Source organism: Dermacentor albipictus, chromosome 5, assembly GCF_038994185.2.
Source record: "Dermacentor albipictus isolate Rhodes 1998 colony chromosome 5, USDA_Dalb.pri_finalv2, whole genome shotgun sequence".
Lineage (NCBI taxonomy): Eukaryota > Metazoa > Arthropoda > Arachnida > Ixodida > Ixodidae > Dermacentor > Dermacentor albipictus.
In genome coordinates this window covers 158327783-158355161 of record NC_091825.1, presented here as the reverse complement: position 1 = coordinate 158355161, position 27379 = coordinate 158327783, and the positions used below count along the sequence as shown (strand labels likewise).

General features: G+C 44.9%; 1 long non-coding RNA gene across 6 annotated transcripts in view; it reads right to left on the bottom strand.

The window, feature by feature from the left end:
- Positions 1–27379, bottom strand: part of LOC135916647 (uncharacterized) — a 465480-nt gene that overhangs the window by 297523 nt on the left and 140578 nt on the right. For 3 of the 6 annotated variants that reach the window (XR_011514682.1, XR_011514681.1, XR_010569009.1), the window contains exon 3: positions 5885–5971. This is a non-coding gene — a long non-coding RNA (uncharacterized lncRNA). Of the gene's footprint in view, positions 1–5880; positions 5972–13070; positions 13161–27379 lie in introns of all 6 variants that reach the window. The other 3 variants (XR_011514685.1, XR_011514684.1, XR_011514683.1) reach the window with 2 other exon arrangements.

Sequence of the window (27379 nt, the reverse complement as noted above, 5' to 3'; positions counted from 1 at the left end):
ATATTGGAAATGCCAAGTTGCTGAAATGCGTGAGAAGGCCGACAGGCTCAAAGGCTTCAGCTGGTCTATTTTCGCGCGTGCCACAATTTGTAACCTTTTTTTTGTAACCAAGCTGTGGTATGTCTTGCAAGCAATTCATTGTTCTCGCGTCAATGTGCAGAAGCTGCACCGTGTATTTGCGGTTTTTGTGTGGGGAAGCACTTGGGAGCGGACACGATGCACCAATCTGTTTCACCGCGTCCGCTCTGGAGGACTAGGTTTGGCCCACCTATATCTGCGCCAGTTGGTTAACCGATTTATGTTTTTTCGTGACACGAATGACCCCTTTTTGCGAACTGTGTGTCAGGTTAGGTTGGGCAGGGTTTTGCCAAATTTGGTTGTTAGTTCGGAGAGTATGCAAGGGAGCATTTTTGGCTTCCTTAAAGAGGTGTACATGGCATGTCGCGTCTTGCAAGTGCGATTTTCGTTTGAATATTTGTCAGTGGTGTCGCGAAAGAAACTTTATAAGGACCTGTGTGAGGTCTTTCTTCCGGTACCGTTGTACAGGTCGTTGTACTGTGCAGGTCCATGGCAGTCAGTTCTAAAACGTGTGAAAAGAATGACTGTACCAGGCGGAGTTAAAAGTTTCTTCTTTAAGCTCCATACGAACACTCTTGAAGTCAAGACGTATTTGGAAGCGAAGGGTTTCTTTGTGCCTTGGGGAAATCATTGTTTCATATGCCGGAAGCCGGAAACTATCGAACATGTTTTCTGAGATTGTTGGGGAGCCCTTTTCTTTTGGGACATTCTCCAACGCACGATTAAAAAAGACTTACCGGTTGATGCTTTCGGAATTAGATTTCTGCCCGTCGAGAGTGAAGACGGGATTCCTTTTGACATGATTATGATATTGGGCCTGCACAGTATTTGGCGATCCAGGATGGCGGTCAGCCACGCAGACATTGATGCCAGGCCCATAAGACAGTATTTTTGTGAATCTGTTAGCAGAGCTATTGAAGGATACAAGATACAAGACCCAGTGCCTGAGTGGCTTCCAAGAATGGAAGCTTTGCTACACATGCGTGAATTTTAATCTCACCACGTAACCCCAAGTGAGGGTGACGTATTTTTAACATACGTGTTGTGTTCTTCGCGCGGACTGATTTTGTAAACTGACGTGTTGAAGTCGGCAATAAAGAAAAAAAAAAACTCGTGGCTCAGTGGTAGCGTCTCCGTCTCACACTCCGAAGACCCTGGTTCGATTCCCACCCAGCCCATCTTGCAAGAGTTGAGCCAAAGCCACCTAGAAAATCAGTCTCTGCACGCCGCAACCTTCGCTTCTCATTCCAACGAGCAGCTCTGTCTCCAGGAGGCATCTCACCTCGTGAGTGTCTAGCAGAGGCAAGCTAAGCTGCTTATATACCGCCGCGACGCCGCGAGCGACGGCGCGAGTTGGAGCCTCGTTTCTCCTCTGTCGTGACGTCACGGTGTCACGTAGTATTGAAGGCGACACCGCCGCGCCTGAGGAGCTGGGTTGAGCTCTCGTAATATGCTTCGCATAAAAGTAAATCAAGTTTGGAAGCTTTATTTCCGTGCTGCCGTGTTGAGAAATCAACCTAATGGTAGAGACCTTTTGTAGTGATTATATTGTTAAATTCAAGTGATAATGCACAGCGGCAGCTAGAAACGGGAAGATTGTCAACCCGTCACACATGGGACATGCTGAAAGCTCCTCCATGTAAAAAGTCACAGTCACAGCACTGCATCATGTTCGAAAACGATTGTAATGGTTCAATGGTGCCATCCCTTGGACTATGATAAAATGAGCCAAATGCAATATGTTCACTATTGTCTAGTATAAGTTTCCACTAGGCACATTCACATTCATCATTTCGCTTATCAATAAGAACGCTTGAAAATATCTTATCGACTAAGATGAAAACACCGCTGTGGTGACCGCGTCTTTGTCCTTCCTGTATGCTTCAAATCCAGATGAAAACACTTTTCCACTAGACACCTTCATCCAACCAAGATTCAGTGCCGATAACAACTTTGGCATTCGACGAGGGAATAATACTTGCTAGTGCGTCGCTTTTATTTTTATCAGCAAAACGTTTAGTTCTGCGAGACTAGCCGCTTGGCTAGATATAGATCGACAACCATTCCTGTGCCTGTACCCAGCTGCTTCATTTGTGCAATCATATAGTTATCGCTTCGACTGAAGTGCGCTGTCAGATACTGCCTCAAACGAAACAGCGGTCATCAAGTAACAGTTTATTATGTCGGATCTTGTAGGAAAAACATCTTTTTCGGCTTAGCATATTCAAAAAGCTTTTTACGGGCCTGCCGAATTCGCAACGAAAAATCCACTCATACAGCATAATCGGTGGATTTAAGTTTACTCCCTGAAGCAAGACTATAACTTTTGTCTTTAAAGTGACAGAACCTAACTAGTACTCGACGGTTCTTATTGGCCTGAGAACGACCAATCCTGCGTGCACTTTGGCATTTTTCCAGAGTTATGTCCAATGCTCTGAGCACACAGAAATGACCTATTTCTCAGATTCAGCCGAGCTTTCTGTCTTTCTGTCAGGCAAAGAGAAAAAAAATACGATTATGCGCCGTGACCGACTGCCAGCATCGTCTGCCGCCACCTTCAAGATTGCGGTACCCTGCGACATTTGCGATATGGCATCACCATGACATGAATCTCGAGAAAGACCAGCATTATCGGCACTTGGCAAGGATTGCTCAAGGTCTGTTATTATCTCATGAAGTTTTTCCAGTTTTGCGTCAACACTGGTCTGCCATTGCAGCGATGTCCTAATTACCAGTAGTAACTCTCACTGTCCTTGTTCGATTCGCTGAAGCGTCTTGAGAAAGGCTGAAATTTCTCTGAAGTCTGAGAGCTAGAGTGGGCTCTCCTAGAGCCAGGATTGACTTCTACATCGCCTGATAACAGTAGCAGCGCACGCAAACAAACAGTACGACAGATCCAATATAAACACCCAGTGAGCACGTTTTTTCGAAAATTGTCGAATATCAATGTCAACGGGGCACGACACCATAAACAGAAAACGATCAGAACATTAATAGCGCCAGGGATTGTCCGAGTGACTAACCTGGGTTACTAACAGTCGTAAGCCCATGCTCCACTTAGTGTCGGTCCCAAATGCAACTGTAGGCGGTGGGTGTTTAAATACGCTCGTTGACGATGTACCAGATTGCCAGATGGATGAAGCAGTGTGGTCTAAAGTGACTGGAAAATCTTGTCCTGCTATGTTAACTTCGCCGTCGTCACAGCACCGTAGGTGGCCTGCAGGCGTGGCATCTTGAATGAATTCCTCGACAAATGTTGCCGGCCAGATGATCCAAGAAGCACTGAGCACCTAGGTTACAAACAGTCGTAAGCCCACGTTTCGCTCAGAGTCGGCCGCGGCAGCAACCTCTCCAACACCGCTGCACTACTTTCTTCATCCGACCGCTTTTGCACCCGAAAAGGTCTACTGCTACCTTTCGCGACCGTAGAAGTCACTGAGGGACCCAGCGCTATCTTTGTTAGCCAACCCGTCCCTACGCACTGTGATGCTGCTGCGAGGGGAATGTCTTGGCAGCGTGAAAGCCATTGAAGCCATGCAAGTTATGGACGCGCCTATTTATTTTAGTGCGACAACGCGCAAGGTTGATTGACAACTAAGGAGGATGGTCTCTGAATCTGGAACATGGCAGCACTATGTTGCTCTTGAATTGAAAGGCGCTGCCACCTTTTCAAGTCCACCCCGATCCCGCCTAACTTCGTGCGATCCTCGATTTTCCTGCACCAACGTGTACCCAGGAGGACCGAAGCTTTGTGGGCGTGAGCTCTTGCTTCCCCCGATATATGAGAAACTTTGCGTACATTGCCTCTCCTCTCACTGGTATCCTCAAGAAAGGCACTCCCTTTTCTTGGGGTACCGCTTACGCTTTTGTCTTCTCATGCCCTATCGCGCCGCACACCACTCCGCTAATTTTTGCCAGCATCACTAAAGCGAGTGCCCATGGAATTGGCGCTGTTTTAGCCCAGTGTCAGCGTGGCCATGATCGAGTTAACGCGTACACAAGTGGCCTCCTCTTTCCTTTTGAACGCAATTATTTTATTAGCGAGCACACGCGCTTCGCACTTGTTTGGGCTGTCAGCGAATCCAACCCCTACTTATGTAGTTGACCTTTCTCTCTTATTACCAATCACCAGCTCTCTGTTAGCTTTCCACCCTTAAATATCTGACAGGTTGCCTACGTCGGTGATAATATCGTAGCGGGCAAGAACGACATGATAACGGGATTTGAATTACAAAACGCCAGCACGTTGTTATGGTTGTCCTTTCATTCATTATCTTTATCTCATCTTTCGTACGCATTTTCTCTTACGAAGTACAGTATAGCAAACCGGGCATATACTCTGGTTAGCCTCACTGTCTTTCCTTTGCTCTTATCTCTCTCTCTCTCTCTCTCTCTCTCTCTCTCTCTCTCTCTCTATTTTGTTGTCCCTTCTGTCCCATCTTGATGCTGTTTCTTCCTATTCAGATTACTCATCACTGTTCGGTAGTAGAAAATCTTTTGGTTAACACTAGTATTCAGGCAGATGAAAGGCTTACGGGGCTTTTCTAACGCGTCTGTTAGCGCAGTTACTCGAAACGCTCATTTACGGCCTAGAGCAATTGCTCGATGTTGCGTAAAATGTTTAACCGCAGTTACTCTAACAAAAAAGGGACGCCGTTTGTATAGATGCGCTTAGGTTAACCTAGTAACTGTTCGTAACTTCTGTGGCCCGTAAGCGAGGGGCAGTTTGTCAGCAGTTAGCATGACCGTGCAACTGGGTTACAAGAGTTCATATCAACTTTTATGACGATGTGGCGAAACAACGAACAGTACGCATATATGATCACGCGGCAAGATAGGGGGCAGCGCTAAGAGCGCGCTGTAATGGCAGGCTTACCCCCGTATGCAGAGATGCAACTTAGGTCGAAGCACATGCTTGACTTCATTTAGATGACGCCTGGCGTTAACGTGCCCAAAGACGCTCACTGCGTTTCCTTCGGCGCGTTCCCGATAGGCGTCACTCGGATCAAGTCAAGCATGTGCTTCGACTTAAGTTGCATCTCTGCATACGGGGGTTAATATGCGGCACATGTTTACCTGTTGACCGGCTAGACGCTCATACGCCAGGGCACGCATTTAAGTTATAACAGCGTAGTCATAGAGTATACTTAAATAAAAGCAGTGACTCTTGACGCCACCTCGCCAAAGATATGCGTAAAATACGTTCCATGTGGTTGCCCTTTCTTTGTGCCTGTATGTTTCGAATAGTTCCAAGCATACGACGTCCGATTCTGCGCACGAGTTGCCTGACGACGGGAAGACCCATGCAGTTTCAGTTGCGGCCGACAGCGGTCGCACGTCTAAAGAGCGAGGTCGGCCTCACCATCGTCTTCCGGTGGCCGAATACCAAGCGTATCGCGGTAGTCGCCTCCCATTCGAGCCGCCCTGCAAACTTGCACATCTGTCCGACCGTGCAGTGCTACCAGCAGAAGGTAAACTTCGCCTGTTCTACTCAAATCGCAACTGGACCTCACAGTGACGGGATAGCTCTAGTTCCGCTTATTTTTCTCAACTTCTCAATGATTTCTCTCATTCTTTGAGCTTTCGATCGTCGGATTACATCTGAACTTGATGTGTTCATTTTAGCGGTCTTTGTCCTTTGCCCAATTCAAATTTCGACACTCCTTCATATTCCATTATTAATATTTTCTTGCCATTGCCACATCAAAAGAAGTATACGTCATCACTGTAGGCTGACTAAATCTTTTTGCTTGCAACACAATGAAATAAAAAAAGCTTAAAAAAGCTTTCTTTTGACCTTACTTACGGCTGCAGCAGCGACGCAAACATCATGGCTGCAATATGTCTTTCGATGAAAGCAAACTGGCTTAACGGTCAAGGGAGGTCCCACGGGCTGAGAGAGAGAAATAAGAAAGGCAGGGAGGTTAACTAGGTTGCAGCTGGTTTGCAAACCTACCTTGGCGCAAAGGGAAGAGGCAATGAAGAGGGAAAGAGAGAAAGATGAACAAGTGGTGCGAGCACACACACGTAAGAGCTGAAAGTATTGCACAGCACAGGGGCCTGCCAATGCACGATACAGGGACTGACAAAAGATGTATTATTATTATTATTATTATTATTATTATTATTATTATTATTATTATTATTATTATTATTATTATTATTATTATTATTATTATTATTATTATTATTATTATTAATGTGTTGTTTTCTTTGTCGTTCTACTTCTTTTTTGTGTGGGCAGGGGGGGGGGGGGATTGCGCACAGTAATGCCAAGAGCAGCTCTGAATGATCTGCTACTTCAGTTATCAGACGTCTCGGCGCTCGTACTGTGAGCGGAGACAGTTCGTACGCGTGTGTATAGTTAAGGTACGTCTAGCGATTCCCGTGACCTCGGCCCCTTTCCAGTAGCAATACGCTTTACCACATGACGTAAGTGTCAAGCCCCAAAGCTGACTTAATAAAACCGCCCATTATGCAACGAGTATTAGACCTTTATACCCACTTGCATTCCTCAACGCTTGTCTCGGCGTGAAGCCAACTGAATTAGGCCTGCACTGTCTCCACCCAAATGACTTGGATTTAATTCTGACTGCGGCGGATGAACTACCGCATGCTGGCAATTACGATGCGGCGGTGCTTCCGGACGCTTTTCTTTCGTTTTAAGTAAGGTTGGGGCAGACTTTCGGGAGAGTCGGCAGGTATTACAACACCCTTCGTCACAAGTCAATTGCTTAGCCCCACCGAGGATCGAGCTCTACATAAACAGTTTTTCATAGATGCCATAGTGGCTGCATTTCACCATAATTAACTAAAAAATACACCACAGAATGTGATGTCCCGCTCTCGTAGTTATGGTGCAATATCGCGCTGCAATATTGTTTTGATTCACTAAGCGTTCCCCTATGTGCTACAACAAAGTCGTTTTTTTTTTGGTGCTGCCGACGAGCAGCACTAGCCATGTGTTTTGTTCGTGCCCTAACTCGAAATCATATTCAAGACGTGACGGCAAATTGGTCTCGCAGGTGCAGAATCTGTTAGTGCGGATGGCGTGGTTGCACGTCCCACATTCTACGAGAGCGACTGGGTATTGTACAATATACGAAAGCTCCGCTTCGCGAAAAGCCATGCGGCTTTTTATTTCTGTACTTTTATCGCCCATTCGCTATAACAAAAAATGTGCATGCATGCCCTGAGCCTTCCCACTCATTTGCCAGGAGTCACTGCGTCCTCTCCGCTGAGCAATGAGCGGCAGATCGTGTGCAGAGAGATTGAATGCGGCAGGCGACGGTGTGTGCAGCATCGACTGATCTGGCCACCTATCGAATGATGCGAACAATCAGCGCAATGGCCAGGTGTGCACGGTAACGCTATGCGAAGTGAAAGAAGCTTCGCAGCAACGGACAGGAGTACAATACGCAGTAAACAAAGTCAAGAGCCATGCCTGGCTGGTGCCCCTAGTTCACACAGAGTTCTGGATTTCCGCATGCTTTGCTCTCATACAACCTTTCTTTCCTGATGTGGTGAGTACAGCAGTTAACATCCTCACTTCACGAGGACCTTCTGCGGCGTTAGTCTAAATGTTTTCTCAATAGCGATTCGGTACTGCAATCGCGCGTGGCAGTGGCGTAGCCAGAAATTTAGTTGGGGGGAAAGGGGGGGGGGGAGGGGTCACGTTGCAGTTTGGCCTCCTCCATAGATTCATAGACTACATTACCTAGAGGGAAATCTGGCGCTGCTGCGCTGTGGTATGCATGGGAATGCCGGTATATTGTGACTTCGGATTGGCATCGTTCTCGTAGAGACAGGACACCTTGAAGACGCGCTTGGCAAGTACCGTTCCGTCTGTCACAATGATTCATTTTCTACTAAAACAGCACGTGAAAAGCTGTTTTAGCTTTATTATTACGCGAAAACATGTTTTGTTTAACTATGAGAACTTGTTATTGTGTGTACGATTATATGTTACGTAAAAAGTATCAGCGGGCCGCTAAATCTGGAAGACAGACGAGAAAGTTGGCGCTCGCTTTGAAACAGGTTGTTTGTTCTTGCTTTTCTTCGCTTGGTCATGCATCGTGGGTGAGTAAAGATGTAATATGCGTGAATGGAAACATTTTATGAAGATTTTATTTTGAGAACGCGTTATTTGCGTAGCCATATCCACGTTTTAGACGAAGCCGCTTACAACACCAACCAACACGAGCCTCGCAGACACATATACCGTCATTCCCATGAGGGCACGGTGCCCCCTTAAGAAACTCCCATAGACGGTGGCGCCAGATTACCCTCTAGGTGTTATAGTGAGAAACTCTATGGCCTCCTCCTTATGGAATTAGTAGAGGGATGAAATACATAAATAATAGCTGCAAACAAATTTTTGAACGCTACGTACTGTCAAGACAAGTAAAACATTTATTTTTTTTAAGAAGAATATACTCGTATGTCCCAAAAATTGTGCCCAAAATAACTGATATCAATGCTTCCATATTCTTGGTCTATTTAATAAGTAAAGAAAAAATCACACGAACATTAGAACTATAGTTCGAAACCAGCAAAGCAGTGCATACCGCTGATATGACAAATGTAAACGCCGTGAAATGAAGAAGTTGAGGACAAATATTTTATTGAAACTGTCATTCAAGAACCTTGTTTACATTTTTGTACGTGTGCAACGGCCAGGGGCAAATCTCAGCGGCGCTGTCCTTCTTTCCAATGTATTGTGCAGGAGGACCGTCACGGGTCGTGTATCGTGAGTAACTGCACCAAAATTAGAGTCACAACAGAGAGCACACATAAGAAGTAGAAGTTTTGCAAGATATGCTAGGGTGAGTCAAATGAAAATGAGCCAATGCGAACATATCAAACGGGGCACTTCATTTCTAACGAGTCGCGTGATTCGCGTCTCATAAAGCTCCTTGGGCTGCTGCTTTAATTAAAAACTATGTAACTGACTTCTTCACGTCATTGTCCGACACGAACCTGGTTCCCTTGAGCTGTTTCTCAATTGCCCCAAATTGTGGAAGTCACAAGGCGACATGCCTGGGCGGAATGACGGATGTCGCAGCATTTCCCACTTGAACTTCGCCAGTTTTGTGTTAACCACAGCAACTACGTGGGGATGGGCATTGTCATGGAGCAAGATGACCTCATTCGTCAGTTTTCCGCGTCGTATGTTCTCGATTGTGGCACCGCAACCGATCCGGCTTTTCACCATATCGGAAAGGATTGATAGTATGTCCAGGTTCAGCGAATTCGATCAGTAATGGGCCCTGGAGATAAAAAAAAAAGTCAGCAACACCTTCCTGGCAGAAATGACGGCCTTTGCTTTCTTTGGGGAATGTTGCCACTGTAAGCATTGCCGTCGTGTTTCAGGCTCGTAATAGTGACCCCACGACTCGTCCCGGGTGACAACTGCAGACAAGAAGAAGTCACCCTCCTTTTGACACAGGATCATATGAGTCAAGGCAGCGTCGAACCTCTCCGTCTTCTGGCGGTGGTTCAAAATCTTGGGCATCCATTGCGCACACAAGAGCCGATAACCGAGATGTTCATGAATTATGGTGTGAACAGAACCGTGGCTGATGTTCACACGATCTACCATTTCATTGATGCTTGTCCTCCTTTCTTGTCTAATCAGCTCATCAAACTGCAATTGCGTTGGGTGTGATTGCACAGTGGCTTTGACCCGGCCTTGGATCGTCTTTGCAACTTTCAAGTACTTCTTTGAACCGTTGCTCCAACGCTTCACAGTGGTCAACAGAATGCAATGTTCAACGTACATGGCAGTGATACGACGAATCATTTATTTTTAAAGCGAAAGCTTTACTGGCCGCGAACTTGCAATTTCGCCGTGGCGGTGCTCCGAGGAGGCACATGACGTCACAATGCGTGCCTCGCCGCGAATATTTCTCTTTCTCTCTCTCTCTCTCTCTCTCTCGCTCCTTAGTCACTACTGCGCATGCACCACTAGTAGCACCGAGCCACAGGTGTTCCGCCACTGCGCAGCGCCGCACCTTTCTGTCGCCGCCATTTGGTATGACGTCATACTGCGTTCCTCGTCGTTGCGATCGCCTCCGCTCGTTTTGCTAGCTGCGTCGCATGCCTGATAACGTGTCGGACGATTAAAAAGGAGAGCTCTCGTGCGCCGCAACCATAGTTGAGGCGGCAGTATGGACGGCGACAATTCTGACAAGCAGGAGGAGGCCTGGAATCGACATCAGAACTAGATGAAGAAAAATGAATCGCCAAAGAAACAGACGAACAGCGCGCTGAACGACTGGCTCAACACCGCAACATAGCTAGACAACCAGACTAACCTGGACTTGCAATCAAGATTAACCAAGGCCAACTATGCTATGCCTTAGCTTTCGCTACGTATATCCTGGCATAGCCAAGCTAAGTCACTGGAAATCTTTAGGTAACACCTTCAGCTGTCAAAAACCTCACGATACCACGCTGTTCAACTTTTAGAGCGTCCATTATGTCACGCAACCATGTTCAACCCAGTTTATGAGAGAAATAAAGAACATTTATCCTCACACCTGCGTGTCACTTTTATAAATGAGAAATGCCTGTGTGCTACGCGCATGCCTCGGAGATAATGAACCGAGTCATTATTGCGTGGGGTTGGTTGGCTCACTTTCATTTAACTCGCCCTCGTACGTGAGAAATGCGAAGGTACAGCTTGATAAAGGGCAAAAAGAAGTCTCACTGGAAACAAAGTTCACTGCGCGTATACACAAAAGTTCGCAACAAGATATTTAAATATACGTATAAGTCTCCAATAAATCTGCATATCTAAGAAAAAGTCACTGTATGTAATGCATCAAACCAGGCAAATAAATTTGTTGGGCATTTACACATTCACAGATCACAGAATCATAAGGCCCGCTACGCCCACCACCTCCCTTCACTCCCCCCGATATATCGCGTGCGGCGGAAGGCGGCATGCTTCCTCCTCTCTTTTCTCCCTTGTGCACACAAGAATGAGCCACCATCGTGGGATCACCCATGCCACTTGCCCCCCCCCCCGCCTCCCCTACGCTTTCACTCACACATGCAGCATGCGGGGTGCGGTCACGATGTTATCGCCCTTGGAATTTATACGGAACACGAGGGCGACAGCAGGAATGCGCTTGGAGTGTCCATATAATTGCTATCGCAATAAAATAATAAGAGTATCCAGAAAGTGAAGTTTCCCCTGGCCCTTTACTTTCCGCAAAAGAAGTAACGAAATCGAACTTTCACCATGCGACAAATCGCTGTGCCGCAACAATGTCGTCCATTTTTCTTTTGTGGGACTGGAGATCCAAAATGAAAAAAATAAACGAAGGAAAGCATGTTGACCACTATCCAATGCCTATGTTGGGCACCTAATGTGGCTACCGAAGGAATATCGAAGAAAACGTGAGAGTGATAGCGGCTAGCGACCATTGTTTCTTTTACTCGTCTGCTGGCCAGATAGCGTCCAAAACTCTGCCAGGCAAAAATCCATTCGGTCAGACAAAAACGTGCGCGCACCAAAGTGCGCCGCACGGTGGTGGGGCAACACAAGAAAAACGCATGCGCTTTAATTGGCTCTGGCAGCCTGGGCTCCGCGGGTAGCGAGAACAAGAAAATTAAAAAGGCTCAATGTGTCCTCGAGAATGAAAGTTAAAGCAGAAAAATAAATAAGGACGTAGTTACCTTTGCTGCCTTTAGTGTCTTGACATGGATGATTTGGCACAGGCAAAAAAAAAATGTTGATATTCTTTTCTGTGACAGGACGGCACAAAGGAACCACCACAACACTTCGTCTCATCGCACTTCACTGCGTGCTTTGTCAACTTGTCTAATAGTGTGTTGATTTGGCTTGTCTCGCTGTATAGTCCGATGCACAACTTAATAAAAGTCAATGCACCTTTGGCGTCAAAACTTGCATGAACATTAAGCCCACAATGTTCCGGAATTTAAAATCTTAAGCACGACGCTCCCGGCTATATCGAGGCCGAGTTTACTTTGTTCGCAGTGAAATGACTTCTCGAGAGTGGAAAAGACATTCTAGACAAATTCCAGAATGATTTCCGGCGCCGGGGGTTGTTTTGGTCGCCGGTGCATGACAGCACAAAAAAATTCGGGCGAGGGGGGTGTTGGAACGCCATAAGCCCCTCACCCCCCCCCCCCCCCGCCCTCTTCGCTACGCCCTTGGTGCCTGGTGATCGTCACGGGCTATGCTCGCGTGCCTCTGTTGTCTACATTCTTCTTATCTGCCTCCCTCGTTCCCCAATGTAAGATAACAACCGGACACCACGTTCCGCTAAACAGCTCACAGCCTTTTGCCATTCTTTTAGTATCTCTCTAAGTAATGTATCTCTAAGTAATGTATCTCTAAGTAATGTATCTCTAAGTATCTCTCTAAGTAATGACGCGTTGCTCCTTGTTTCTGCAAGCGACTGCGTCGCTCTGTGTCTTCTAAGAAGTCTGCATCACTCTCACTGTGCACATTTAAAATTTCTGAAGAGTTACTTCAGAACGAATTGCGTTAGGCTTACGAAATTCAAAGCAAATATTTACGACGCCAACAGGTAATTAATCCAAGGGAAGCATAAAGAAATGAACTGTTCTTTTTTTAACTGAAATGTAGTAATGGAACAACATTATGTAGATCCAACCTACATGTTGTAAACTATACTAAGCGAGCCTTTCGTTAAGCGGTTAAATTATTGCTACGAAACTAAGAGCGATGCGTACAACTGTCTTTATTTTACAACAATGCCACACATAATCTCGTGCAATGGTCATAATTTCATGCAATGTTTATATTTAAGCACTAATTCGTTCGCAGCCTGCGCCTAAGTGCAAACAGTAGTCTACCCGGATGCACAACGTGAGATGTCGACGCAGCGACGCCACGAGGACAGCGACCATGTTTGTCAAGGAAAGAAAGGGGAAGAGGTGTATGGCAGGGAGACGTGCGGCATGAGTATAAATATATTCGAAGGTTTTACATATACCTTCTATATCGCGGTGTCACATATTGATTTGGTGGGACTGGCCGAGAATAGGCAGGTACTTAGCAGAACATATCCAGTAGCCAGAATGGCCTAGGTGAAATAAACAAAAGAAAAGAAAGCAGAAAAGGCCACGTCAACAATCATGCGCTATTCTTTTGAGAGGTGCATGCGCTTTACGTATACTTATGAGCAGATAATATACTTGCAGGTTTTTTATAGAAGTTTATTGTTTGGAAATGCAGAACATAGGCGCGCCTACTTGCACTACTGTGTAGGTCAAAATTCTGTGCTGCACAAGCCGGAGTATAGTCAATGCCGCATTCCCTCTTTTCAAGAATGGGGTAGAACGAATTATGAAAATAAAATAAAGCGTTCAATATTATGCACTACTACATCAGGAGATTTTTGTGCTTAAGATATACCTGTAACACTACACTATATGTACTCGTTTCATGATGTGATATATTTCTAGTTTTTACATATCGCAAAGCATATATATCTTGCGCTTACAAGAAGATAAGTTTTAAGCAATTCAGCATGAGCAGCCTGACTACCTTTAATTAAATTCGGTAAATTGATGGGAGCATCGATAGTCCCTTCAATCCCGCACTCTTTCATGCACTTTTTAAGCATGCGATTTCCCATTAGACTAATCAAAGCAGCAGTTTAGCCCAAATAACGAAGTTAGAATGTTGCTGGTAAGTTGGTCTGCAATGTAATTAATCGGTGGACCAGGCTTATATATATACTCTGAGGTCCGGTTGCTGCACATAGCTTTCATTTAACTTATTTGCGTCTCCAGTGAATTCAGTGTGCAGTTTCTTAGGTATATATAACAAAGGCTATTTAAGGCATTCCATACTTTGTTTTTGGGCAATGCAGTGGGCAATACAGCAGCAGCAGCTTCAGCATGCTGCCTAAACGCTTCTTCTTGTTTGCACAGCTCCTGGATTTATTCGCTGGTCATGCCGTACGTCACCGGGGCATGGCGTGTCTTGCACCGGTTGAACACGCGGTTGTTGCCGGCAATTCGTCATGGTTCTGGCCGATCGTCCAGGCGTATGACTGGCGTAAATTTCCTGCGCACTTTCTTCATCTGGCAATTATGCGCACTCCTGTGGATGCTCCTAGCGTGGCCACTCCGACAGGGGACGCCATCGGATCAGTGACGTCAAGCTTTATCAGTACAAAAGCTGCGCCGTTCCGGCAAGGTCGATTCAAATAGGTCGCGAAGCTTCGGGCGAAAAGCGGTTCAGTACAGATTGTCACCGACATCAGCATGGGGGGTTATGGGAGCAGCGATTGAAGCGCGACTATGTTTGGAGGGAACAAATATTGGGAAAGAAAAACGCGTTTTTTAATTCAAACGAGACACAGTTAGATTCATTCAACGAAAATAAAATTCCTAGTCAATTTTATATATTCGTGACGAGTTAAGAAAATACAAGTTTTATTTCATTATTATTAATAAATGCATTTCTTTTTAGCGCCCATCGCTACAGGGGGCGTTGACGCCACTATCACTCGCAATGCAATGCACGCTTGAAATGGGCAGAAAGGCGCACTCGTATCACCTGTTGAAATACGCCCCCCTCACAGTTTGTGCTTTCTTGCTTGTCGAAGTTTGTCCGAATTTGGTGACGCGGGTAGCTTCATTGCTTCTTAATCTTTTCAGTCAAAAGTAGTGAGTTGCGACCGCCAGATAATTGTGTAGTTGTTTTCGTACGACTGCGCTGGCCGACGGGCTTGGCATCCAACAATAGGATCAGCACTCTACACCTAAAGCTTTCGTCGGCCTCCAAAGAAAGTATGTTCTGTGCAGGGATGCGATTTCGACAACCGTACGGCTGGCCTTTTCCTGCATCGCTTTCCACGCTGCAAGCTCGAAACGCCCATCAAGTCGAATGGCGGGGCATTTGAATTTATAGCTCCAAAGGAAGAACAACAAAACAAATTTCGCGCCTTCGAAAACAAAATGACGTCACTTCTGCTTTTAACGGACATGGCGTCACATTATTTTTTCTTCCGCCGGAAGTGTTCCCACCACATACAGATGGCGCTAAGCCCCACGGACCGCCGATGGACAGCCATGTTTTGAACGTAAGGGCTTATATGGAAGCTTCGCTACCAGGTACATTTACCTTGGTTCCGGCGCCCCGACAGTAGGCAATGCAGCAGCAGCAGCTTCAGCATGTTGCCTAAACGCTTCTTCTTGTTTGCGCAGGTACGTTACTTGGACAACTCGTACTGCATCCGATCCGATAATCGATTCCTGCTGCTGCTGTGTTGCCCACACAGTCGTTTGCGTAGTATACTGACGACTGTAAAAAGCGTTTTGAGAGCTTTGTTACCATTCAAGATGAGTCTTTTGGAATGTGGCGACGTTGAGTGAAAAAGGAAATGTTGTCGCAACTTTTATCTGGCCAAAGTGGCATGACTGCTTCTATCGATGATGTACTGGCTAAACAGAGTAAAATTGAAACTGATATCGCTGATTTAAAAGAACGCATGTTCAGCTTGGAAGCTCAACTGAGTACTTTACGTTTATTACAAACAGATGCTATTAATGTAAAAAAACAGTAACTGATTTGGAAAATAATGTCTCCAGCTTGCTATGTAAAGTCGATGAATTAGAAAACAGAGTTAGAAGAAACAATTTGATCGTGTATGGCCTAAATGAACAAGACGGGGAGACGAACGATAGTCTCTTTAATGTGATCAAAAAAGATGTGTTCAAGGAAAGGCTTGAACTTACTATTGATAATGTAGAAAGATGTCAGAGGCTAGGAAAGAAAAAGGAAACAGCACGCCCCGTGATTCTAAGATTCTTGGACTATCGCGATAAAAGTTCAGTGCTGAAAGAGTGCAAAAAGCTTAAAGGAACAACGCTTTCTATAACAGAGGACTTTCTTTGAAAGTGCGGGAGATCAGAAAAAAATTATGGCAAAGCTCCAAAGAAGAACGTGATCAGGGCTCCAAAGTTAAATTAGTTTTTGATAAATGCAGCATTGATGGTGAAATGTTTGTGTGGGATGTGGAAAAGGACAAGCGCTGTAAGCTAAAAAGAAGGAGCAAATGACGCACTAACACTTGCCAATCACCATTCACCATCTTAAACCTTAACTGCCACAGCGTTTTCAACAAAGTAGAAGAGCTCGAAGGCATCCTTTGCTCGCTTGACCCCGATATTGCCGTATTGACGGAAACGTGGTTAAATGAAGATATATGTGATAGCGAATTTGTCCCGATCAACTACAGAATATTGCGAAAAGACCGCGATAGAAGAGGAGGGGGCGTAGCTATTCTTTTTTGAAAATTGAAATTATGGGATTTTACGTGCCAAAACCACTTTCTGATTATGAGGCACGCCGTAGTGGGGGACTCCGGAAATTTCGACCACCTGGGGTTCCTTAACGTGAACCTAAATCTAAGTACACGGGTGTTTTCGCATTTCGCCCCGATCGAAATGCAGCCGCCGTGGCCGGGATTCAATCCCGCGACCTCGTGCTCAGCAGCCCAACACCATAGCCACTGAGCAAACACGGCGGGTTTAGCCTACAGTTCGGGTGCACTGAAGGGATTGCTTTGAGCTTGCGCCTTCGCCAAAAAAAAAAAAGAAACTGATCGCTCACCGTGCACGCGTTACGGCAATAACTGTTCGCCGTGCTGCTGTGGGCCACGTTCAACGCGCTGAACAGGGGCGAAGTCGGTAATCCTGGCGTCGCCAGGAATGCTGCAAGCGCCGGCCAAACTGTGAAAGAGGTATTCGCAGAAGTCGCGGAAGGCGAGGCCGAAAAGGCGTTTGGAGGACGACAGCGCGACTGCATCTCGCGGGGCAAAACACCAGTTGATGAAAATTATACATGCATTACGTCACTTATGGAAACCATTGTAAATGTACCGACGATGACATTACAATAAGAAAATGTGAAATCACTGCGCAGGGTATCTGCAGTTTGCTCGCGGCGATGCGTGCTGAGATATGCGGAGATGGTATTGCCATATTTAACACTGTAATGTCGCCAGCGGCTCTCTCAACAGAGTGGATTAAGGAGGAAGGAAAGCGTAGGAGAGGCCTCGGCTAGCCCGCATCATTTGAAGCGTGTATGGCGGAAGCCACGTGATGTTTTTCGCAATGGAGCACAGGGTCTGGTGCGCCAAACATCAACGCTGCTATAACAGCCACGCTCCTGAAGCTCTCGCTGCTGCTCTCGGCCTCTTAAAAGTGAGATAGAGAGAGAAATAAACTTTATTATGAGACCAGGCTTCTTGAGCCCAAAAATGGGTGGCCTCCTCCGTCCAGGTAGCCATGGCTCGCTGCCGCCGCCCGAGCCCTGTTCACCAACCGCAGCTGGCTGTCAGGGTCTTGCGTCACCAGCAGAGCCTCCCACTTGTCTTCCAATTCTTCTTCTGAATCCGCCTCTTTCTGCATGTTATCACCTGGTGGCGATGATGATGGTTGTGCTTCTCGATTATTCCTTCATCCAAGCACCATATGGCGCAAGGTGTTGGGCGTGTCCGGCGGGCAGAACTTGCAGTCTCGCCCGTAGACACGATAAAAAAAGTTAGATAAGATTTTTTTTATCGTGTCTTTCTCGTAGTACATTCTGTTCGCAAGACAAGCTGACTTTGTAGTGTGGTGTAAAGCTTTAAAATTGTGTTATGTGTCTGTGAGCCTAAGTGTCAGCCTGCAACAGAGATACTCGAGTAATCACGGTGAGCATCTTCGTCATCTTCTTCAACGTGCCACGGTAAAGCCCAGGAGCGCGTCGGCTTCACTAAAACTGTTACAGAAGTTTCATAGGCTTTGTTTTGACACGCGTCAGCCGCACGCACTCCCAGCGGTTCGTAGCAATGCAACTTCAAAGCTCACGCCTATCTGCTCTGGCAAGCTGATTGGAGGCGCAAAGGGCAATGGCACACTAACAAGGCTGCAATTCCGGCTCAAGAACGCGACATCAGGGCCTCTCCTATTTTGTTTCTTTCCTCCATGCCAAGGATGAAGGAAGAAATGTAGGATGGAGCACGACACGACACGTAACCATGTTACATGATTTCGCACTTCATTTCCGTGTAAGCGCATGCGCGATCTACGTGCATGCCATGTATAAAATGACGCAGTGGCACAATAAACTTAGTTGAAAGTTTGCGCTTGGTGTGTCGTCTTCTTTCACGTCCGTGTCGTTTTTTATGTCGCGCAATTTCATTTAAGCATGACGTTGCTCAACTAGCCTGGGCAAACCAGCTCCTCTGACGCCTGGGCCTCACAGTGGCTTTAGAGTAGGAAAATTACTGCAGAAAATACATAATGGGACTTGACAGGTGCCTAATACGTAAGCATTCTAATTGGCCGCTCGTCTTGTGCAAGTACGTCTCCGGCGAATTCGTACGTCTGTGGTGGTATGCTGGCAATGTTTACTCAGTTTCGTTTCTCAGTTATTTTGAACTTATTCATCCATAATTATTAGTCCAAGTTAGGCTTGACTCCTCTGAATTGCTCTTAATTGACAGTGATTAGCCTTAATCAAAATAAGTTTCTTCAAATCCAATTAGGCCGTATTAATTTTAAGTGCCCTTAATAATTCTTGTTTATAAATAATGATTTTCTCGTTAAATAATCTTGATTAGGCTTATTTACATAACCTAAATTTTGGACAGCTGTGGTTGCGGCTGTGTGCGAGCTCTGATCCTTGAGTTACTCCGTCTAGGTTACGAATCTAATTGTCATGGTCCGCTGGTCAGCACTGTTAGGTTGCTGCTGTATCCACGGCATGTGCACCATCTTGCAACTTCGTCACTAAACTTCAGCTACTGCGTTCGCCGTTTGCCAGACACGAAGTCCCTACAAGAAGGCCATCGCTTGCCGTTGCTTGTCATTTGGGCAGAAGTGGTTGCGGCTGTGTGCAAGTACTGATCCTTGTGTGTTGCATGTGCAGAAGACTTTCGTATCTTCCGATAGATATGCTGTCGTTTCTCATTTTAAACCATCCTTAAATCGTTATGGCTATCTGCACGTGCTGACAAACTACAGATTTGTTACATGAAAACTCATCAGCATTATCGACTCTGCAGTAAATATCCGCAGTTTTAGAAAACACCATGCTGATCTTGTTCCGTTTCTTTCGTTACTTGATCATTAATTCTCTGTCATATGTTTGTTTGAAATATTGTTATCTGGCAATGAAGGCAACTTGTAAGGATTACCAGGTTATCATTCTGAATATTGCAATCGCGAATTGCGTCGTGGTGGTGAAAGTCGCATGCTTGTAAACTCGTCCTTAACATACATGCATCGTCTTAATATCACATTTAAATATGTTCCCTATGAATCTGTTTCACTTGAATTTAAGCATAGTGTTATATCAATTAACAGTCGTAATAGCATTGTAGCTTCCATTTATCGATCACCTTCATCATCGTATCCAGGATTTTGCCTTTGATTAAGCACTCGCTGATTACTCGCGGAATACTAACTCGCTGTTAAAGTCCAATAATTAGAAGAATAGCCTTCATAAGAAATAAATTCACCGCCTTTTAACCTTACTATAAAATCCCGCTTTCAGAAATACTCTGCAACGTTATCTTTTTTATTAAGGTGCGCTAAGCGCAGTTATTACCCAGATCTTATTGTAAAAAACACAAGTAATACAACGCGCTGGTGGAAAATTACTGAAGAATTTCTGTAGAGAAGTACTTACTCAGAGACCACAATAAAAATAAAGCAAGGCGGCCAAATATATGCTGACCTTCTTAGAATTGCTAACACATTCAGTGAGCATTTTTGCACAAGTACGGATACGCAGCAGGGGGCGTGTCCTTTACATCATACACCTCGCTGCAGCCATTCCTTTTATCTGCATTCGACGACTGCAGATGAAGTTCACCAGGTCATCAGATCTTTTAAGACTACAAGTGCTGGCTTAGACCACATTGATCCTTTTAAAGTAAAACTAATTTCCCATGAAATATCGTCAGTTTTGGCACTAATCATTAAAAAGATGATCTCTGCAGGCGTGCTTTTCATGCGTCTTAAAGCTGTTAGAATAGTTCCTGTTTTCAAGAAAGGTGATCAGACTTCAGTAGGGAATAACAGGCCAATTTGTATTCTTCGTTTTCTTTGGTAAAGTGATTCAAAAGCTATTCCACACTCGATCAATACGTTACTTAAAGAAATATACCTTTTTGTCTCCTCAGCAATTCGGATTTCGCTAAGGATATTCAACCAAAGTGGCACTTATTACTTTAACTGAAGAAATCAAGCAAGCTATTTACAGAGGTCTAATTGTGGGTTCGTTATTGAGTGATCTGATGAAGGCATTCGACACCATAAACCACTGCATACTACTTGTTAAACTCGAATGATTGGTATATCTGGTCATCCACTGAACCTTCTCAGGGAATACTTGAGTAACCGGTCTCAAGTGGTACAGTTTAGCGGCCATCTCTCATCGCCCGAGCTAATTAACGTAGGAGTCCCAAAGGGATCAATTTTAGGCCAACTTTTATTGTTCATGTTTATTAATGACCTATCCACTATTCTTACTAAGACCAAGTGCCTACTTTACGCTGATGACACATATTTACATCCAGTAAACCAAATGCCACACTCCAGTCTAACCTTAACACTGCCTTAAAAATATTACTTTAATGTGCCAAAATAATCATCTGTACATTAATCCCACTAATACCACATTTATGGTGTTTCGTTCCAAGCAAATTTCAATAAACTTCCCACCTTCTGTTGACATTGGGGATTACGTCATAAAGGTTTCAAACAAAGCGCGGTTCCTCGGTGTCATTTTATTTACTGAATTAAATATCATGGACACGCCCAATCACTCGTGAAAAAGACTGCATTTGGCATCCACATTATTGTCAAGACAAGAACTTATTTTCCACCTCACATTGTACGATCTTTGTATTTTGCTTATATTCATAGCCATCGTTCGTATTGTGTATCGTCATGGGCCAATACCTATTCTGCGCATATTGAACGTCTGCACCGACTTCAGAACCAAGCTATCAAACCAATGATTTTCAGCCCATTTGATTTGTCCTGCAAGTCATTGTTTCCTAAACTTAACATTATCCCGTTACCACAATTATTCCGTCAGAAACTCTCCATAATTACATATAGGCTCATCATACTCATCTTCATTAAATGTATTGGTCCTGAACGCATTACTAAGAACAACAGTGCCCGGTTTTTCCTGTGCAATAATATTTTTTTTTACCTGCCGTAAGGGCGAATTACGGCAAGCTCACAGCCCTCTTCTCTGGCATAACAATATGGTATTCATTACCTTTCGAAATAAAATCATCAGATAACGTTCACACATTATCCGCTGCACAAAGAAATATTTAATTCAGGAATTAACCAACTCATCTTAATTTCTTAATTAACTATTAATATGTATGTCACTTTGCTGTATACCTTTCGTTTTTTTATTATTGATAGTGAAACAAGTTTAATCTCTCAGGTTGGGTTGATTATTCTTGTTAATATTCGTTGCTATTCTGCTTGTTCACATGCTTACGATTATTTTTCATGTTTTTCAATAATTAGCATTCCCATTAACTTATGTATCTAATTTTCGGTTACGGAAAATCAACTTACCTAATTATTATTATCATTGTTCACATGACCGTACTTTGCTGATTTGTATAGTAACCCCATATATGTAATCATAGGAGGTCCCCCTGGCAGTCTTTTCAAAATTCTGGGGCCTCGTGCTGTAATACTTTTACCATGTAATTCCAACATGACTATTGCAATAGACTTAACCTAAATTTATTCGAGTTAGCCTCACTATCCATTTTTAACCTCAATTATTCGTCATTACGCTTAAGTAATTTTGTCGTAATTAAACTCCATCGGGCTTATTCGCCCTTCATTAGCATTAACGACCCTTATTTAAGCTTAATTCCGTCGTAATTGATCTTGTGAGGCCTTTATTAAGGTTAATTACATTTAATACCTATTCAGCACTCCCTATGTACAGTAATATTTATACATCTCACTAGTCATACGTACTCATAAGGCATTCTCATGCCCCGTGTATACCTGGAGCGCCTCGTGTCATGCGATGCAGACAGACGGGCGGACACATTCCCGAGGGAGGTTGCCTTAGAAACTTTGCGCATTAATAGGCTTCGCAAGGTTGCCGCAGCATTAAAAAAATAGCGTGGTTTGTGGTAAAGTTCTTGCGCGTCATGAAGTCGTCGACCTGCACTGTTTGGTGCTATCGTTCCCAACGGATAATCCTATTTGCTTTATATTTGAGTCATCAAGCTCCGACTACAAAGTATACAACTGAGTACTGTTCTCGAGATCGCGTTCTCGGTTTCTTGGCCTATTTAGGCGTTGCAGGAGCGTATGTTTTAGCTGTTTTAGAAGTATGGTTGCTTGGGCTAGTCGTTTAGATACAGCAATGGGGGTGATAGCGCTGGAAGACACGGACCAAAGCGAGAAAACGAGACTAGATATGAGTTCCGAGATACTATGGCGCCGCGGCAAGGCAGGCGCGCTCCCAGATCTCAAAGTCCGTACATAACGAATATTTGCTTGAGCCACGTCTACTAGTAGCTACCGCTTGCCTGTCACGGGGCGGGGGCCTACTGCTCCTTTCTATTTTTTTACGAATGTAGTTCATTAAAACCTAAGGATTATAAGCAAATTCCACCCACAAAACCGCAGTCCACCTGCCCTTCGCGTCTTAAAGAGAGCCAAGCTAGCTGCAGTCCGCTGACAGCTTAAGGACTTTCCATGCCTCGACTTGGCTAAGTGGTAAATAAGCGCTGGTTGTTTCAAGCTAAACTATTACCTTCGGCAGAGCCATTATACCACGATTGCCGAAAAATTGCCGAAAAAATTCATGGTTCATTCTGAAACCAATGACACAAAGACATATTTGTATGTAAAGAATAGCTGTTGTAAATGCGCAACACCGCTTGGCGTCAAAGAAAGAAGCAAACCTTATTTAATTTGTGCATAATTGTTAGTGGGCTGCGGCTAGGGCTCGGCTCTCTTTCAGAGTTGAAGCGTACAATCGAGTGGTATACGCTGCATTTTTGTAGGTAGAACTTTTCGTATCTTTTAGGTTGTCACGTGACGCCTCTTCCTCCACACTTGACACGTATAGCGGCATCACAGCCGCTATTATCTGCCATGTTGACTATCTGATTGCCTGTTGAAAGGGCGCGTGCTTTGACATGTGTGCCAGGAAGAGGAAGCTTCGCAAAATGCAATTTTACGTTTTCATCAATATGACGAAACGCGACGCGGTGCTGCAGACATCTTCAAATAATATTTCTTTCTAGCCCTTGGAAGCTATATTTCGATGTTAGCGCTTTAAAAAGACAGTGAACGGTAGCGTGCAGAAGCCCATGTAATACACCTGCAATTCCGTGAAAGTGTGGCCGCGGTCCTAAACAGCCGCCATTTCAGCCTGCTGATGGCTGGAGCAATATCACGTGAGGAGCGTCACAGGAAAGGCCATTTTGTAAACGTCAATTTGATGGTGCGTGATTTTGCGCTGGGCCGCCATTTGTAGTACTTTTCCGCCACAATTTAAGGCGCGACGAATCACGCGAATTATGCTAATGAGCGACCATAGCACTGGTGGCCGAGAGACATGTGTATCGCCGCATTTCGCCGGTCGTTTGGGGCCACGAAAATATATTCTCATAATTCGTGCTGATAGAGTTCGCGTCACTCTTGGGTGGCGCTTGTATTTGTCTTTTGGGCCATCATATTTTACCGTGCTTATTTGAAATAATACTGGTTCAACATTACAAACCTTCTGTGACTTATGGCGTGCACTTTTCACTGCTGCATTCGCATTGTAATCAAGATTGATGACTTTTCACATTAACAGCGCTTGCGACTATGGCGGCTTTTAGTTTATAAGAAAAAAAAGCAAATGTCAAAATTTTGCTCGATAGGTGAAGCGATAGGTGAAAATAGAACTGGATCATGTAATAAGCAATTCCGCACAATAACTCTACCGTATCATCAATTATTTCAATTGTCATATTTAAGGGGCGGATAATGTTTAGTGAAATTAGCACACACATCTAACCAATAGATAAGAAGATTATACAGTAATTATTCTTTTTTTTTTGTTTTACAGAGATTTTAAAAATTGCCTGTGGCAGATAACCTAATTCTCGTTCTTGAGCTGCATTATTCAGAGGTGGACAGTACTAGCACAAGAAATTGAAACACATACTCAACTCATTCTCACAAATTCACTCATTCAAATAATTAATTACCTCACAGTACATATTGCAATTTTCAATTTGTAGCCGGTGGAAATTCAAGACGTATCCACTTGAAATTTATTTCTAGGATGACATCAGTTTCGAGATATTTCCAAAAATATCAGACGAAATACATGCGATTTCCAATTACTTATATGTTTCAGTACATACAAGTTCGCTTGTTAAAAAAGTAAGTGGAGCAACAGTATTTTTACAGCCAATACCATGGCATATATATCTTAACTAGTGTCATTCTGCAAATTTTGTCTAAGTGCATGCGCCTAGTACACTTACCGACTGCAATTCGTAAATTACCATAAACGTTGTAAGGTGATTAAGTCAATCAATTGTTTTTAATAATTAGCTTAATATGTGTTGTTATTTCTCATGGAAGTAATGTCTGCCTATCTCGATAATTCCGCTCACCAACTAGAATGATGCTATCTGCAGCAGGCTTTCTTTAAAAAGTTCGTCAAACCTAAAAATTACCACCCCTTATGCCAGTATCTACCATCTGCTCATGTCAATCGTGTCATGGTTACTGTCACTGGCTACTTAATAAAGAAAGCAAGTACCTTTATTTAGTTGTTCTTGTTTACCGTCGTGCCAGTTTCCTTGTAAATTTTTTGCTACTTATTTCCACTGGGAAATGTGTTTAACGTTGCGGCCACACGCGGGCCGTTGACGCTGGCCGCTCCCACGTTTGGACTGTCAGGCCGAACCCTTCAGCCACATCGCCGGCCTTCTGGACTGCCCGTAATTGGTCAGAGAGTGATTCACTGTGTAGTATTTGCCGCCACCATTCTTCTTCCTTGTCACAGTCTGTGAAGGCCGCGGAGCACTGCCAAAGCATGTGGTCAAGAGTAATGTTGTCATTGCACTTATTTCAGTTGCTTTGAGTTTCCCTCTCCGGATACAACCTGTTAATAAAATCTGGACTTGGGTATATCCTTGCTTGTAGCAAAGGTAATGCGACCGCTTGGGCTCTGCAAAGCTCCGTGTGGCACTGGGTGTTCCCTACTGCTTAAATAATAGTGCTTTGTGATTTCGTTATATGTTAATAATCGATCCCTGTCTTCCCCAGGTGAAGTGTAAGTTGCTCGGTCTTGAAGAGCATGTCTAAAAAGTCCTCGTGCTGCTTCATTTTCCACATCATTGAGGTTTCTCCGAGTTCCGTCCACCACCTCAGATGTGCAGGAAATCAGCGGATTTCAATTCTCTCACTGTTGACCTTCTGTGCAGAGTATTATAAAAATTCAGGAGCTAACGTTCCAAAATGTCCCGGTGCACTGCGTATTAGGCTACTCAGGTCATATTTTCAACTCATATCCCTTTTGTTGCTCTCACACTAAGTAGCTGAGGGCACCATTGTTCTAAACCCACCAACACGCCGCCTACGTCACCTACGGCTTCTGTCCAGTTCTCCAGAGACTTTAGCTTCCGTCCTCTCGCCCCCCCCCCCCCAAACAACTGCCGCCCCCTCTCTCTCTTGGTCCTTTTTCTGCTGCCCCTTCCTCCCTACCGCGCTCTCTCCCATCGTCTTGAAAAATATTGATATTCCTGCTCCTGCAAATCCTGCGCAATTTTCGCTGCAAGTCGAAGAGCGTTGACTTGCGACAGTAACAACGGAGGAAAGTTTTGTATGCCTTATAATAGCTCTGTGCAAGTCGCGTTACGTGCTTGTTGTAACTGTGTAAGTCGACATTCCAATCAACATTCTTCCAGTGCTCAGAAATCATTTCTCGTTCAATGGCCTGCCTCTGAAAGATATTGGATTGCATCGGCGATCTTGTCAGTGATATCCTGTCCTAAGTAGAAGGCCTTGTTCTCAGGCCACCATGCAACTTGTCTGCTTTTTTTTTTACTTTCTCCAGAAACTGCGACCATCGTGTTATCGACAACCATTTATTATTGCTGTAGCAATCATTTGGAGACTCCAAGTGCACTTTTGCCATCGGTGTCAGCGTCGGCGTCGCCGCGATGTTACGTATAACGCCCAAGGGCGATAGCATTGTCACCACGCGCTCTATGCTGTCTGTGCGAGTGAGAGTGCGAGGGGAGACGACGGTCGCGGCTCAATCTTGCCTGCGCGAAAAGGACGGAAGCGGAGAGGATGCGCGCCTGCTTCTGTGGCGCGCGAGGAACCCAACGTTACGGGGCACCAGGGGAGGGGAGGGAGTGGGGGCGGACATCTACTCTGGCTACAACTGCGCATGAGGCGGCTGAGCGCGGTCGCGCGGCAGTATATTGAGGGCGATCTGCGTTGGAGTCAGAGTCTTGGTGCGTCGGTGACTCGTAGCTTTGTGCGTACTGTGTGTTGTCGGCGCTCACTTTGCGTTGAAGCGACAAACAGTGTGAAGATCACTTCGCTCGCGGCTGCTGCCGCGTTTCCTCACGCCAGCGTTTTGAAGAAAGTACCTGCGGTCATCAAGTGGGATATGTTCGTGCACGCTTTGCGCGCTGGCACCATACTTGTTAATTTAGTTAGTAAGGGATTGTTTGCAAGTTGATACGCCCGATATAATTACTAACCGTTCTTCTTATGGTTGTCTGCTAATTTGCTATCGCAATCAAGGCTTCGCCTTCCGGTGAAACTGCGACTTTTTTTAGTGTGTTCACTCATAAATTTGAGAACTCCTCTCGCTTATCGCAAGAAAAAAAAACACCCATTACACAGAAATATAATATAATGGGGCACGCCCATGTTACTTCAAGGTATCACAAATTTTAGGTCTCTGATGAAGGTGGCTTCCAGACCGACGCCGACAATGACGTCCACGGTATGAGGACAATATTGGCAGGACAACAACGATTAGATTACGGCTGAGGACTGTACAACTATACGGCAGAACCTCACTTCGCGTACGTGGGATCCTACACGAAGCCCGATTGGTTGTTTCGACGCAAAGGGACATCACGAGCATGGAACATGAGACACAATAGCCACACGTTCTCGCACGTTGTCAGTGCTCGACGGCGTCCCGTGTATACTGCTCTTGTTGTAATATCTTCTACTTGTAAAAAAGGTGACAGTTGAATCCGTTCAT